This window comes from Dermochelys coriacea, chromosome 5, assembly GCF_009764565.3.
Source record: "Dermochelys coriacea isolate rDerCor1 chromosome 5, rDerCor1.pri.v4, whole genome shotgun sequence".
Classification (NCBI taxonomy): Eukaryota; Metazoa; Chordata; order Testudines; family Dermochelyidae; genus Dermochelys; species Dermochelys coriacea.
The window spans coordinates 12,645,623-12,660,266 of record NC_050072.1 but is presented as its reverse complement, the minus strand read 5'-3'; the positions used below and the strand labels follow the sequence as shown (position 1 = coordinate 12,660,266).

Sequence of the window (14,644 nt, the reverse complement as noted above, 5' to 3'; positions counted from 1 at the left end):
GCCTGGTCCAGAGGTTGTGAATCGGAAGTGATGGGGTTTTGCGGTCGAAAACACTCTCAATTCCCTTCCTCCTAGCTAATGTGTGCAGTTGATGTATTTGATGATTGAAGCATGCTGCTTCATTTTGCGTGTGAGTACGTGAAAAGTGAGGTAAGGTTTGGGGGTATGGAGCATGCCCATGAGCCCAAGGTGATACCAGAGTGGCCCCTTTGATTTTTTTCATTGGCTTCCTCCTTCCTTATTTCCAATGACTTGGCTGCCCATGCACCTGTCCCTGGGTCCAGGGATGGCTGCAAATCAGGAGGGATGCAGGTTTTGGTCAAAAACACTCACGATTTGCTTCCTCCTTGCTAATGTGCCAAATTGATTTTACCGCCTGATCCAGGGATTACGAATCAGGAGGGATGGGGTTTTTGGTCGAAAACACTCACGATTTGCTTCCTCCTTGCTTCTTTTATAATTTGCATTGTACACAAGGACACAAATACCGAGAATAATTGGTTTCAAATAAAAAACATTTATTATTGTAATCTGGTATATAAATAAAAATTTTTCTTTTGGTTGCATTATGTTTGGAACAAGAGGCATTTAAATATAATGTTTTTTGTTGTTGTTTTTTTTTTGTTTTTTTTTTTGGTAAAGAAGGGAACTATGCACAATTTTTGCAGTTGTACTCTTTCTTCTCCTCAGTCAGGTAGTCTTGATTGGTTCCTTCTGTAATGCAGGGCATATGTGCCCACCTCTTGCAAGAATCACACTGGAACTTTGATAAGTAACAATTGAGAAAATGAAATCACAGAAGTTATAATGTTACACATACTTTGCATTCACTCATGCTATTCCTTCCACATGTCAGCATTACCTAACATATGCCTATCAGCATGATGAAAATGTTTACTGATGTGGAATTTTTCCACAAATCATGATCCTGATGCAGTTTATGGCATTTATTTCTCATACAATTCTGTGTTTCTTACCATCGTGCAATCCTCACCTTCCTTTTCACAGTTGGCAAGGTTGCAGTATATGCAGTAGTCCTCCACGTTTTCTTAAAAATAAATATAGAGCTATGAAATGATGAATATGTTATGACCAACACTGAAAATGCAAATCTTGATTTATTAATTAATGTCAATATTTTAATCCAGTCACTGGTTTGAACAATCTTTTTCTTTTTTGTGAGTCATATTTTCTCAAATTTTTACTTTACTGCACCTGTATATAAGAATACCAATTTCATTCAACTGTTCGATCAATAGCAACCATTCACCCCATTCAAATTTTTGTGTACTTAAAGATATTATTGATTCATAGTCACTATTACAGAACCAAACCTGTGATATATCCTACTTTAGGGGTATTAAGATAACTGTCTGCTACGTGACATAATTCCACTCTTCCTGTTATCTTCACATGTGCCTAATAAGTCCACAGTACATGGTAGAAAGTAATTACCTGACTCCTTCATTAGAAGAATTGCTATATGTCTTCTAAATGCAGTATTAGCCTGTTGTGTTGTTTCTACCATACTGATGTCTTTGTGCTGCAAATACGTTTCTAAGAACGGGCCACTGGCATTACACTTCCGCTGTGGCAGTGCTTTATGCTTTAACGTCGCTGCCCCCTTTATCCCATTCTTCTCCCCCCTACCCCCCGGCATCAGTGGCCCTGCCATAGGGTCCGGCAATGCTGTTGCATGCTACTGGCATGGCCGCTGACAGTGGGGGAGCAAAAGGGGCCCTGTATTCTGGCAATTTACAAGGGCCTGGTGCTCCTGGCCACTGCAGCAGCAGCTGTCAGGAAGGGCTGGCCGGTGGAATCTGGCCCCCCAGCACTGCACCTTCCGCCGGAGAACCCATCCCTTCTGGGGGCCACAAGCCCACCCCACACACCTTGGCAAGGATGCCAATGCAGTGCACACGGGTAATCTCTGGCATTTACTTTCATCCTGGATAATTACACGTACATAACAAATGATAATGGCAATTTGGTATTCAATACCTTGAAGATGAGTGGTCCGCAGTTGTGGCCATCACTTTGTCTGCGATGTTGAACAATTTTACTATTCCAATCAGATGAGGACTTTCTAGTTAATCGTTTGATGAAGTTTCTGAAATTTTTAGAGAGTACATTAGCGGACTGCATAAATGAACTTTTCTTTCCTCTTCCCCCCCTCCCCCACCGGTTTCCAGACAAAGATACAAATCAATTCTAGCTCTTTTTACTTCATGATTTAAATGACTTATTGCTCACATATATACACACTTGCTTTCATATGATTGTCTGACTCTTACACAATGTATCACCTGATTTGCTGTGCCCCATGTTGATAATAACACATTCTCAATCATGCAACATGCTACTGTTTCGTGTCCACATTCTGTGAAGTCGTTCCCCAGAGTCAAATCACACAAGTTCACTCAAAGTCCATTAGTAAGCATATTTAGTACAAGTACACGCTGTTTCAATTTTTTATTTGTAGATAACAGGAAGATATTAATCTCACTATTGTTACATTCCCTTTAACAAAATTTTCAGTGGAACAATTCATGTCCACTGTAAAAGTAAGTATCTAATAAATCACCTCCAATTCCTCAGGCATGTTCTTTCATATCTCATCTCATCACACAAAGGATAAATTATTAACAATTCCTTTTTTTTTCATCAAGGCTATCTGTAAGTGTAAATATATTCACAATTTATATTAGTAATGTGATTATTTCAAAAATTTTATACTGATGTATCAAAAATCATTATGCAATTAACATATTCTCGTTTGTAATGTCTCAGCAATACACAAGAGAAAAGCATATTGTGAAATCCTTGATCAATTCAATACAGAATATATTCTTCCAAGTTACATTAACAATGTAACTTGACAGAAGCATTTTATTTTTAACATTCACATTCCACTTTCCTTTGCATGCACTGAACTCACTGAAAACCCGCAATGCAGGAAATTATATCACTGCTACCATAGTTGTGTTACAAACTCTTATTTAATACCACATTCATTGCCCATAATCCAGAAGTACAAGACAAAACATCTTACTGCAAGAACCCAATGACCTGGTGTGTGGTAGGGAAGCAATAATATATCATTTTAAAGTAATTCACTCTGTATTTATTTAAAAAAAATTAGAAATGCAATTATAGTTTCCAGTGAAGCAAACCATGAAATGTACATTACACTGTATCTCCCAATTTCATTACATGTATTACTATTAGAGTATTCCTCCACATCAAACATAGCATTGTATTTGCTATTTCACACTGTGTTTAACTCACTGAATGAAATTGTGCTTTGCTCATGCTACGTATGGAAGTGTGTTAGCATTTATCTTCACTTTCATTTGTGGAGCTCTGCCTGAGAGAATGAGAGTGGAAACTACTGATGAGATGGCTTGTACCTGTTGACAGTCAACAAAATTATTAATGCATTAATAAATTCTGGCACATCAAGAACATAATGAATTTAATATAGACAGACATGCAAAGGATCCTTAGTGTTACAAATCAGATATGTAAAAGAGTCCTGTAAAAACAAAAAGATTTGTAATCAATGTGCTCTATCTTACTTAATGTAAAAACTGACTAAGCTGTTGGCATACTTGTGTTTAATTAATGGACCCACTGAACTATACAGCAAAACTGTACAGCCACTAACTGTGGCCCTCAGTTAGTCTAGTATTGTGTGTCCAATATGCACCTCCAAATATATTTCAGTAAATGTTTGGGAGCAGTAAATACACTGAAATGTTTCAATTTCAGGTTTATGTTGATATTTCAAGGGTATTTGTACTTAAATATGTTGTGCCACATATTCACGTGATTGTTTACTTATTGAATCAATGTATAATTTCATGTACCATCACAGTAAGTAGCCTACCTTTCCATCTGCTTTCTCAACCACACAGCTCAAATATGCAGCAATAACCTACAACACATGATGAAAGAAAAGGCACAATTTCAATAATATTTGATGAATCAATCCTATTAACAAATACATGTTTAGTGGTACTTAAATGTACCTCATCACTTATCTAACTTCTCAGTTTCAGGCAATGAAATGAAGAGCCATACAATTTTATGTTTCTCACTTTGGCCTCCAGTCTCTCTGTGTGTTTGCCGGTCATTATACATTTGACTAGGAAAAAAATATTAGCACATATGACATGCATGGTAATACAGTTTCCTTTTTCTCTGTTTTATTACTGTGAATGCCGCCATTTTGTACATGAAAACCTTTAACATAGTTCCATATATGAAGTATGTTAATCTGTTTAAGAAAGATGTGGTAACAAATTACCTTTCAGAATCCATTGCTTGTCTTCCACCTCCTCCATAAGCATGTCATCAAAATTGTCATCAGCATCACTTGTATCATTGTTTGAAACATCTTGCCCTATATACTCCCCTTCTTCCATTGCTGTGACCTCTGTTTTTCACTGTGCTGTCGTGAGATACAGTGCCATCCATTTTTCTAATCTCTTCTGTGGGTGTTTCTGGTTCAGTGTCACCAACTGCAATTTCAGTTCCGATTTTTCCCTCTGATGTGCTTTCAGCAGCTAATGTTGGTGGCTCTTTAAATGGTTTTAAATGTGCGATACTGTACATGGTTCTTAACCGTTTCCCTGCAATGGTTTGTAATTTCACGCTCTTACCTTCAACAGCTGTAATTTTGTATGGTCCAATATACCTAGGTTCCAGTACTCCTCCTTTTCTTGTTCTCTTTCTAGCATAACAGAACAGAGTCCCCAACATCAAATGTTATTTCCCCATATTTAGAATTCTTTCTTTTAGCATAATGTCTTTGTTGTTTTTCTTGTGCTTTAGAAATGTTACTTAGGGCCAGTGCAATGTCAGCATCATGTCTTGATTTCATATTTATGCTGTACTCTTTGCAGAAATCTTCCCCAAATGTATTCATATCTGGGATCTTTGTAAACAAATGGAGAAGGAGTTGTATTTGTAAAATGAAGACACACTGAATGCCATGTGTACATGAAAGGTGCTGGTAATAATATACATTTACCAAAAAGAAAAGGAGTACTTGTGGCACCTTAGAGACTAACAAATTTATTTGAGCATAAGCTTTTGTGAGCTACAGCTCACTTCATCAGATGCATTCAGTGGATGCATCTAATGAAGTGAGCTGTAGCTCACGAAAGCTTATGCTCAAGTAAATTTGTTAGTCTCTAAGGTGCCACAAGTACTCCTTTTCTTTTTGCGAATACAGACTAACACAGCTGCTACTCTGATACACTTACCGTGTAATTCTCTGAGACTTCTTCTGGAAACACTGGGTCAGCACAAAACATTAGTCGAAAGGGTGAAATTTTTGTTGTTGCGTATACATTAGTTTGCAAAGAAAACAAAATGGGGTCAAGTAATTCATCCCAATTACTCCCATTGTCATCAACCATCTTCCTCAATGCTCTATAACAAATGCTCATTGATTAGTTTGTTTAAAAAAAGAAAGTCACACGTACTTGACTGAAACAGATCATACATAATCAAAAAGGTGTAATACATAATGAAAAAGACTTTCCATGTAACACATTGCTTTTGAAGATTTTTTTTGTGAGTTGCATCATCTTGCATAGCACACTTTACTTGCCATTATTATGGTAATATTCCCACCCATTCACTTACCTTTTTATGGATTTATTAGCGTTTTCAGCCAAGCCATTGGTTTGTGGGTGGTACAGGCTGATGAAGCTACATTCTATTCTCAATCTTTCACAAATATACAGGTTAAACTGAAAGAAAATAAGTTACACCATAAACTTACATACAGACTTGTGTTAAGGAATGTCCCTTTGTGTATTTGCCACTACTTTTATGTGTAATTAGCAACAGGAATAGCCTATCTTTTAATATTTGTTTTGGAAACAAGTAGTTGTGCGTTTCTTTGTTAGATATGAAGACACCGAAAAATAATTTTATAGCAACACTGATGATGACCAACAGAAGTTTATAAAAAAAGAGTATGGTGATTGTTTGAGATCAATGGGTGACCTGAGAGTGAGTTTGATTACATAGTACAAATAACCAGAAAAAAACCAGTCATTACCTTATTGAATTCCGGACCAAGATCTGTCAGTATCCGCTGTGGGCATCCACGTCGAACAATCGTTTTGTACATGCCCTTTGTCACCTCAGATGCTGACTTACTTCTAAGTGGAAAGGCTTCCACCCATATGTAATAAGCAGAGAATGTAAAGCCCACTTTTAAATACAGAAGAAAAAGAAAGAAAGAAAAAACAAACAAACAAAAATAAGTACAGGAATGGGTTATGGAAAACAATACAAGAGTAAAGCTGAAGAAATATCCCCAGCCAGTGCAAAGGTGCATTAGAGGTAATTGCTGCACTATACTGTGCTACTTGTATGCATTGGACTCGTTTCAAAATCAAAGCCTCATTGTATCACAGAAATAACAATGGATAAGGATAAACAATAATGTGTCTGATTCCAAAATTCACCTTTATACTTTTCAAGGTGGTATCCAGATTTAATTCCTTTCCCTCTTTCTGGCAAGTCAGACATCGTGCAACCTGTTTTTGATGGAACAATATGATGATATTAACATTTCGTTATGGAAATAGTATTTCCAGGGAACAGAGTTCACATTTGCACACCAAATATATTTTTATATTTCTTTAATACATTTTGAACTTCTATTTCAATTGTAAATAGCATTCTTCAAGATTTAGTTTCACTATTTTACATACCCAATTGGCAATATCTTTTGTCATCCCTGGTCAATAGTATTTTGATGTCAGCATACTCCTCATTTTGAATATTCCTAGATGTCCACCGAATAGACTGTCATGATACCTTTCAAAGAGTTGTAGGGCTTCTTTCATGGTATACACAACGACAACCTTTCGTCCTTTTGCAGAATGGAACAATGTCCCCTCTGTTGATCATAGAAGATGGAGCATGGGGGATGATTATGGTTTCTCGAGGCCCTGGGCCAGAGCAATTGTTGGGCCCCTACCCACCCTGTCTGCCGGCTGCACCACCTATGGCCCTGTTACTTTTGTCCTCTTCCCCAGGATCTCAGCCATGTTCCACCTAGGCTCCCCACCATTTTGCTGCCCCACAACTCCTTTGATCATTTCCCACCCATCCCGCTCTCCACATAGCCCCAGGACTGGAGAAGCTCTGTCCCTGTGTCACAGCTCCATGGCTGTACTAGGGAGTGAGAACTCCTCCAGTCCCAGGGCTGTGGCGGGGGTTTGGATGCTGCGGTTCTGTAGGGGACCAGGAGCGGGGTGCTGTGGATTCTCCTGTCACACCAGGCACTTCTGCTGGAGACGGATTCGGGCATAGGGGCTTCCCCTGCTGCCCTGCGGCTTCTGCCAGGGTTGGGGTGGGGACAACGTGTTGCACTTAAACTATGACCGGTTATTTGCAAAGTCATTCATTAATTATAAGGCTATGCCTACCAAAGACATCTATATACAGTATGATTCATAATGCCTTGACTACAAGGGAGGAATTTCAGTGTATAGTTAAGTATCAGAGGGATAGCCATGTTAGTCTGGATCTGTAAAAGCAGCAAGGAGTCCTGTGGCACCTTATAGACTAACAGACGTTTTGGAGCATAAGCTTTCATGGGTGAATACCCACTTTGTCGGATGCATGTAGTGGAAATTCCCAGAGGCAGGTATAAATATGCAAGCAAGAATCAGGCTAGGGATAACGAGGTTAGTTCAATCAGGGAGGATGAGGCCCTCTTCTAGCAGTTGAGGTGTGAACACTGAGGGAGGAGAAACTGCTTTTGTAGTTGGCGAGCCATTCACAGTCTTTGTTTAATCCTGAGCTGACGGTGTCAAATTTGCAAATGAACTGAAACTCAGCAGTTTCTTGTTGAAGTCTGATCCTGAAGTTTTTTTGCTGCAGGATGGCTACCTTTAAATCTGCTATTGTGTGTCCAGCGAGGTTGAAGTGTTCTCCTACAGGTTTTTGTATATTGCCATTCCTAATATCTGATTTGTATCCATTTATCCTTTTACATAGGGACTGTCCAGTTTGGCCGATGTACATAGCAGAGGGGCATTGCTGGCACATGATGGCGTATATTACATTGGTGGATGTGCAGGTGAATGAGCTGGTGATGGTGTGGTTGATCTGGTTAGGTCCTGTGATGGTGTTGCTGGTGTATATATGTGGGCAGAGTTGGCATTGAGGTTTGTTGCATGGATTGGTTCACGAGTTAGAGTTACGATGATGAGGTATGTAGTTGCTGGTGAGAATATGCGTAAGGTTGGCAGGTGGTCTGTGAGCAAGGACAGCCTGCCTCCCAAGACCTGTGAAAGTGAGGGATTGTTGTCCAGGATGGGTTGTAGATCACTGATGATGCATTGAAGAGGTTTTAGCTGAGGACTGTATGTAATAGCCAGTGGAGTTCTGATGGTTTCTTTCTTGGGCTTGTCTTGCAGCAGGAGGCTTCTGGGTACAGATCTGGCTCTGTTGATCTGTTTCCTTATTTCCTCGTGTGGGTATTGTAGTTTTGAGAATGCTTGGTGAAGATCTTGTAGGTGTTGGTCTCTGTCTGAGGGGTTGGAGCAAATGCGGTTGTACCTCAGTGCTTGGCTGTAGACAATGGATCGTGTGGTGTGTCTGGGATGGAAGCTGGAGGCATGAAGGTAGGCATAGCGGTCGGTAGGTTTTTGGTATAGGGTGGTGTTAACGTGACCATCACTCCTTTGCACCGTGGTGTCTAGGAAGTGACCTCCTGTGTAGATTGGTCCAGGCTGAGGTTGATGGTGGGGTAGAAGCTGTTGAAATCATGGTGGAATTCTTCCAGGGTTTCCTTCCCATGGGTTCAGATGATGAAGATGTCATCAGTGTAACATAGGTAGAGAAGGGGCATGATTGGACGAGAGCTGAGGAAGCGTTGTTCCAGGTCAGCCATAAAAATGTTGGCATATTGTGGGGCCATACATGTGCCCATAGTGGTGCCACTGGTCTGGAGGAATATATTGTCACCAAATTTGAAATAATTGTGCGAGGATAAAGTTACAGAGCTCAGCAACCAGTTGTACTGTGACATCATCAGGGATACTGTTCCTGACAGCTTGTTTTCCATCTGTGTGTGGGATGTTTGTGTAGAGAGCCTCTACATCCATGGTGGCTAGGACGGGATTTTCTGGAAGATCACCAATGCATTGTAGTTTTCTCAGGAAATTAGTAGTGTCATGGAGATAGCTGGGAGTGCTAGTGGTGTAGGGTCTGAGTAGAGAGTATACATATCTGGACAGACCTTCAGTGAGAGTACCAATGCCCGAGATGATGGGGCATCCAGGGTTTCTGGGTTTGTGGATCTTGGGTAATAGATACCCTTAGAATCCCGACCGGGGTTATTCTGTGTTGATTTGTTCCTGTGTTAATGTAGGGAGTGTCCTGAGTACATGGTGCAGTTTCTTAGTGTATTCATCAGTGGGATCTGAGGAAAGTGGCCTGTAGAATTTGGTATTGGAGAGTTATCTGGCAGCCTCCTTTTTGTAGTCAGACCTGTTCATGATGACAACAGTACCTCCTTTACAGCCTCTTTGATTATAATGTCAGGGTTGTTTCTGAGGCTGTGGATGGCATTGCGTTCTGCACGACTTAGGTTATGAGGCAAGCTATGTTGTTTTTCCACAATTTCTGCCTGTGCACGTCGGCGGAAGCATTCTATGTATAGGTCCAGACTGTCATTTCAACCCTCAGGAGGAGTCCATGTGGAGTTCTTCTTGTGCTCTTGGTGGGAGGGTATCTGTGTATCACTGTGCTGTTCAGTGTTATCTTGAAAGTATTCTTTGAATCAGAGATGGCGAAAGTAGGCTTCCAGATCACTGCAGATGATGGTGGGTGGCAGGCAGAAAGAGAGTCCCCGAGATAGGACAGACTCTTCTGCCGGGCTAAGAGTGTAGCTGGATAGATTGATGATATTGCTGGGTGAGTTAGGGGTACCACTGTTGTGGCCCCATGTGGCAGGTAGGATTTTAGACAGCTTACAGTCCTTTTTCCTTTGTAGAGAGGTGAAGTGTGTAATGTAGATCTCCTGTCTTATTTTAGTAAAGCACGTTTATATGGAAGGTTGGTTATTTATGAGAGTCTCCAGGTTGGAGAGCTCTTTTTTGATGTTTTCCTGTATAGGATGCTGATCAGGTGGTTAGTGTATGGTTAGAAATTATTGCTCATTGAACTTATAGTGATTGTTGTTGGTGCTTGCAGCAGACTGGATAACATACTTAAGAAATGAAGCAAAGTTATAGCGTTTTTTTGTAAAATTTATCCTAATTTCTCAAATAACTGCACACTGCGTTTGTTGCACCACCAGCATAGATAGCAAAGGAGATTTTCTGGAAAATTTTAATAAAACTAGAGATCCCAATTCCAGTCCCTTTGAAGGTAAGGGTAACACTCCAAATAATCCCAGTGTTGGGACATCAGGACCATCATTTACAGGCTGAAGTTTCCAGTGTCATGTGTCAGTATTATCTTAAAAAAAGTATTCCTTGCCTTCCAAAGAAAAGTTGACAGCAAATTGACGCAGGTTCAGTCTGCCTGCTTTATTCATTCCTTTAGGATATGTGCTACTCCTTAAAACATTTGCAATTTTTTCCTCAAAAGATTTCCCTGAGAATTATTTACAAGAGAAAACAGATACTTAAGTGCAAACATGGCATATCAATCCATATAAGACTCAAAACTGAGTTAGAAGGTATGAGATGTACATTGCAGACCTATAAGCAGGGTAAACCTAAATCAACAATGCATCATTCATAGGCCAGTCACAAGACAGACATAAATAAATTGCAGACGTGCATAATTTTGAAGTATTTGTGGCTTGTTAATTATGGCTGTATTCGATCAATGTAGATTGAATATTATCAGAGATAAGGATATCACCTACAAGATTGTAACCATGTATCATATTTCAGAGTAGCAGCCGTATTAGTCTGTATTCGCAAAAAGAAAAGGAGTACTTGTGGCACCTTAGAGACTAACAAATTTATTTGAGCATAAGCTTTTGTGAGCTATAGCTCACTTCATCGGACATAGTGACTCAGGACAGTAAGTGTAACAGCACAAAAATGTCAATTAAAAAAAGAAAACAAAAGCAGAGTTGCTTGAAGATAATGGGTTCTGAAAACAAACAAATAATTAATATATTTAACAATATATGGAGATATACCTATCTCATAGAACTGGAAGGGACCTTGAAAGGGCATTGAGTCCAGTCCCCTGCCTTCACTAGCAGGACCAAGTACTGTCCCTGACAGGTTTTTTTTTTTTTTTTTTTTAAACTGATCTGTAAATGGTCCCCTTAAGGATTGAACTCACAATCCTGGGTTTGGCAGACCAATGCCAAAAACCACTGAGCTATCAATCCTTCCCTCCCTCCCTCTCCATGGGGGCACATGGAAACATTCTACTTACTTGTAATTATGTGTGTTGTAGAGGTTATTTTTTGCTTGGTGCAACTTTTTGGGAGAAAATATAGTTTTCTGAAATTCTGAAGAATCTGAAATAAAGAAACCCCTATAACATATACATATCAGTATCACCTCATTCTAAGCTATGCGTTTAATCGATCATTTTACTGTAATTTAACTAATCAATCCTAACATAATGTTACTTGATTATCTAACAAATTAGATCCCACCACCTTAACTGGTTTACACCCAGCAAAATTACTTATATATCAGCCAAAGAAAATAAAAAAACCAGACAGAGACCACACAGATAAACAATAGAGAAATGGGGAGCAATAAATAAATCACCATGAATACAGGCATGCAAACCATTTAAGAAATGACTATACAGTTATTGTAAAGATTCTTGATTATTCGTGCAATTAGCCAGGAAGACCCTAAGTATTTGTGTACTTTTACCAGATTTGCCCATTACTTGGGGTATGCTCATTTATTGGGGTTACTTGTTTGGGTTTTTTCCCCCGATCATTCTACTAATGTACTGCTTGTGTATAAAGCTGTTGTAAAGCACCCCTCGTTCACTACTAACAGTATTGCTGTAAAACCTTTATTTTTAAGGCACAACTCTTAACTCCTTATTGCACAGTTCTACAGTTTCTTAACAGAAGGTTGACAAATACTCTATGAGAGGGAGAGAGAGAGACCTTGCTAAAGGAGCTTGGTCTGAAAAAGAAAAAGAAAGCTTGCTCAGGTCTGTGCCTCAGTTTCCCTACTTCACAGCAACTACTCAACAATTAACATGTGATTAGGGTCATGTGCTGCCTGTGTTTGTTCAACAATTGTGACCAGCTTTACCCGTTACTTTGGGGTGTGCTCATTTATTAGGGTTACTCTTCTGGGGGGGGTGGTTGTGTAATTCTATCAATGTATTGCTTGTGTGCCCAATGGAATGAGTCAAACAGCACTTTCAAGCTGACACCCTTATTTGTCCCAGATTTAGCATGTCCCTATCCCCACTCTGACATCATAATTGTACTGGTAGTAACCCACTTGATGAGCAAAGCCCAGAGTATTTTTGGGTAAAAGAAGCATTGCTGCAGAATAAATGTGGAAGATACAAACCCAAGAGTAAAGTTATTTATGGACTAATAGTGGTAACTACTCAAGGAGAGCCTAAACAAAATAAGTTACATTATTAAAGGTTAATACCTGAGGTAGCAAAGGAAACAGAGAGGGAAAAAGGGGGATCTCACCCACTCCAGAAGCTTGAACTCGTGAGGCTTCCCAGGCAATGGTGATAGCTCAGCGTCTTGGATCAGTCAGGAGTAGATGAAACCCCTGTGGAAATGAGGCAGAATTTGGGTCTATGCTCGCATCAGAAAACTTTCTGGAGCGTGAATAGATGGTTTTGTAGAGAACATACAATGGTTCAAGGGAGGACACTAGATTTGTTTATGGGTACACTGATGACTCCAGGAATTTCTTTAAGCTAGACAATAGGAGCTGATCACTTCTAACTATGGCTGGTGTTCCTTCAGGGGGCTGACCATGAAATCAGGCTGCTTCAGTATTTTGGATATCAGTCAAGGTTTCTCTTCTAGAATTGGTCTCACTGCTGAGCTGGGTGTGTGCACCATAGGTTCATTAACATCTGGAGCACAGATCTCCCATGATACCGTTGTTCCCTGCTTTTTTGGTCCCAAAGTTTTGTGCAGTTTTCTTTTTTCCCATTCTATATGCTAATGTGATGTCTGGTTGTCCCATCTTTCATGCAGATGAGGATAGGGGAGTGGCCTCTGTTCTCCATTCTGTATGCTAATTGAGATGAGTCTGTCATATCTTTAATGCAGATGAGGATAGGGGAGTTGCCTGAAACTTGTAACCAGGAATCTAGGTGTGTCTCACACCACCATTCACTGATCTATGCAAATTTTTTTTCTGATCAGTTTTGGTTCAGGGGGGCGGGGGTGTCCTTTCATGAGTCAGACAGACTGGATACTGTGCCCTGGTTCCCGAAGAAGACAGGTATTATCTGTGACTGCAGAGGTCTTAACAGGGCATTGAGCATGAAATGATCTTTAACAATATGTTGTGACTACTTACATTAAAGAAATCCATTCCACCTTGGTTTAGGAGAGAGACCACTGATTGACCAATAAGAATCTGGTGTTGCAGATCCCCATAGTGCAATTATTTTTTCTTCTCCATTGTAAGCTTTTATTTTGGTGAGTTTTGCTCACAGATGCAGAAATGTGGACTTGCACATCCAAAAGTTCTGCAGCTGCTGCTTATGAGTCCAAGCCTTCATTGTTGCAGACGATTTTTGCCCTTGGGAAGGATGTAAGATGACACCATATAATACACTTACTGAATATTTGTGAATCAGCTTCTACACACAAGCAATGATGTGTGAACATGGGATTCTAAGGGCTGGATTCACAGGAAAGATAAATGCAGCAAAAGGCAATCCTAAAATTTGTGAACTGTTATGAGACTTCACATACAAAAATAGTGATAGACTCTTTTAAATACTCAAAATGTGTGAAGCAGAGTTTGATGGAATGTAGGGAAATTATTTCACTGCATCAAGTCTTCTGTAGCAGTAAAGTAGCGCTGGGGCAGCAGGTTTTTATATTTTTTGGTGGCGTCCAGAAAAGATCCAAGGGAGCTTTGCTGTGGGAGGGGGTTTGGGGTCAGTACCGGGTTTACAATGGCACCATGGCTCCAGGCCCACCCTGGGAAGGAGCCCATTACAGACCCCTCTAGCCCATCCGCATAGCCGGGTCTGGCTCCACACCTGGGGCAGTCCAGCACACAGGCCTTGCAGTGTGAGCAGCTCTCAGCCAGCAGGTTCCACACACCTGTAGGGGGCTCATCACCCAGCAGCTGGGGGCCACCATGTGGATTCGGCAGGGCTGCTGGCCACAGGGCCAATGAGTTGGGTGGGCTGGGTGGGATCTCGGGAGTCACGTCCCAGGGATCTGCCCCACTCCCCAGCACTGCTTCAGCTCTGAGCTGTCTCCGCTGTCTGGGACCTGTGGGACCCCACCCGCCTCCCCGGGGGAAGAGCCACCTGGGACTGGTGCAGAGACCGGGCCAGTCTCAGCCAGTCGCAGGGGACAGTGTGGGGGGGCTCAGCTGGGTGGGTCCTGCCAGGAATGTGGGTCCTAAGGGAGCCTGGCCCGGGTAGGCTCTGCTCCTGCTCC

At 40.7% G+C, this 14,644-nt stretch overlaps 1 long non-coding RNA gene across 1 annotated transcript; it reads right to left on the bottom strand.

The window, feature by feature from the left end:
* Positions 1-507: 507 nt before the first annotated feature.
* LOC122460198 lies at positions 508-13,894 on the bottom strand. The gene is made up of 8 exons (XR_006281332.1): positions 13,542-13,894; positions 6,489-6,560; positions 5,656-5,762; positions 5,271-5,439; positions 4,310-4,939; positions 3,938-4,147; positions 978-1,462; positions 508-763 (listed from the first exon to the last, which is right to left on the bottom strand). It is a non-coding gene; the product is annotated as an uncharacterized LOC122460198 (long non-coding RNA).
* Between the last annotated feature and the right edge of the window lie 750 nt (positions 13,895-14,644).